This window comes from Phocoena phocoena, chromosome 1 (assembly GCF_963924675.1).
Source record: "Phocoena phocoena chromosome 1, mPhoPho1.1, whole genome shotgun sequence".
Taxonomy (NCBI): domain Eukaryota; kingdom Metazoa; phylum Chordata; class Mammalia; order Artiodactyla; family Phocoenidae; genus Phocoena; species Phocoena phocoena.
Genome location: NC_089219.1, coordinates 17040352 through 17042710, shown reverse-complemented (window position 1 = coordinate 17042710; position 2359 = coordinate 17040352).

Here is a 2359-nt window from a genome sequence, read left to right as displayed (position 1 = left end):
TGTTTTGGTTTGGTTTTTGGGTCCTCGTGTTATTTATTGCCGGAACCAGGCAGGCGACCCCAAGGGCACCAGCTGGGGCCTCCCTGAAGCCTGGGCCTTTGTGGCTGCCACTGACCGAAGGGACTTTGCTTATGCCTCTGGCTGCCCACATGTGGCCACTGCTGACCACTCACTTGTTATCTGTACCTGTTTTTCCACTTGCAGACTTAAGGTGGGTAACGAAGTGTTGCAGACACAGGCCTACTGACCCTGCCATCTAGGGAAAGGGGCAGCCCTATGGCAGGGGGATGGTGCCATCTTGACAGCAGTTGCACCCCACACTTACACACGGACCCCGGGCAGCTTCAGCCTGGTAGCTTTGTCTCGCAAGCCCCGTGGAAAAGGAATGGGCAGACACCAGGTCCAGGGCAGAAGGTTAATTTCAGGCCTCCATGAGCAGCCGGAGGTTCAATCTCTGTGGAACCCTCCAGGCAAGAACAGCAGATGAGGCGAGAGCCAGTGAAGGCTGCAGTGCCCCCACCCTTAGCCCAGCCGCCAGGCCTCCCCTCAGAGAGGGGGACCCTCACTCCGTGGTCCCTCCCAGGCAGGAATACGGCTGCGTCCTGGATCAGAGACCCCAGCTGGGCCTTCACAGTGACGCCGTGAGCGTCGCTCCACGGTGCTGCTCCTCCATGAAACTAAGGATGGAAACGCCACACGCACACAGGAGAGGGCCACGTGAAAAAGCCATCTCCCAACTTTTATTTCACTCCCTTAACCGAATCTATTGAGCAAATACTGTTTTAGGCCCTGTACTGGGCCATCTCACTGGATGACCACAGCAATCCTGGGAGGCCAACAAGACAGGGATGCATGCCTGTGCCCATTTTACAGGAGAAAGGGCAAGGCTCAGCTGGGTCCCAGAGCCAGTAGAGGCAGAGGCAGAGCCAGAAGAGCCCCCCAGCCAAGGCTCCTCCTGGACTCCTGTACCCAGAGGCCCAGGAACTGTAGGTCCCCCTGGGTCTGAGCCTCAGGGATGGGGCTCTGGCTGGAGGAAAAGGGGCTGGAAAGCAGCAGGAGCCACAGACCACAGGCTGAGCCAGAGCCCACTTGGTTCCCAAGGGAGGGCAGAGCAGGCTCTGAGGGAAGAGGTGGACAGTGGGAAGGCTGACGAAGTGAGGTCTCGGCAGCGGAGGGTACCGAGGGTACTGAAGCAGAGCCCCCAGAGCCAGCACCAGCAGCCTGGGCCTGGCCCTGTGCACCAGCCAAACCATCAGGAGCCCAGCCCAAACTTCTGTGCGCAGGACCTGCACACAGCAAGCCCTGGCCTGACCCAACTGTTTCTCAGGCGGGCTCCCAACCACCAGAGGACCTCACTCTCAGCCCTCTCTCCAGGCTGCACCCACCCTGGGGCTTTCAGCTCCTGGTTTGAGGTCCTAAACTCCAGGCTCCAGGTTCTCAGACTCCAAGTTCTTGGCTCCAGGGTTCAGCGTCTGAATTCAAGGTCCCAGATCCAGAATACGGGCTCCAGCCTGTAGACGCTCTCCCCCAGGCCTTGCGGTTTGTGCCTCCTGGTGTTGGCTCCCTCACGAAGACAGGGTCAACACCCTCGGCCCCCAGCCAAGCTCTCTGCTCATGTCCATCCAAGAAGAAGGCCAAAACCAAGTGAGAGGCTGGACCCACATTCAAATGTGGGGATAATCTTGGGGCAGGCAGGCTCTGATGTGGATGAAAGCTGAGCCGACTGTGTCCCCACAGCTGCCCAGCTGGGCTCACTGCTCCTCTGGTGGGCTCTGTTCAGCTGTCTGCTCAGAGCCAGGCAAAATACTATCCCTCACTGGCAGAGGCCCGACCCACACAAAGGAAGCAGTGGAGACCCCTCCCCCACCCCTAAGTCCTGTCCCCAGAGCCAGGGCACTAGTAGATTCGGGCTGGATGCTGGTATGATGGGCACTGCCCCAGGAAGAAGAGAACGGATCTGCGCTTATTCATAGGCCTCACCTTTCCACCTACCAGGGGGCTCCTCAAAGTTGATCCTCCCGGCATTCTGAAGGGTGTAGCCTCGGTGAAGCAGACTAGATTCTAGGAACCTCTGCCCAGCCCTACCACCACTGCCACCAGCACCCCAAAGGCCAAAGGGATCCACAGCTGCAGGAAAACGGAGCTTCCTTGGACACACCCAGCTCTAAACTGTCCAGCAGAACAGTTTAAAGAGGAACCAGCACAGGACTGACATAGCCACGCATCCTGGAAGCTGGCCAGAGGGTTCAAGCCCTGCCCGAAACCCTCTCCACTGGTCTTACCGCAAGGCAAAGGTGCCCTCGGAGGCCTAGGGCTGGACAAGCCCCAGCTCTGGATGCTGCTACCCCCTCTGCTGCCC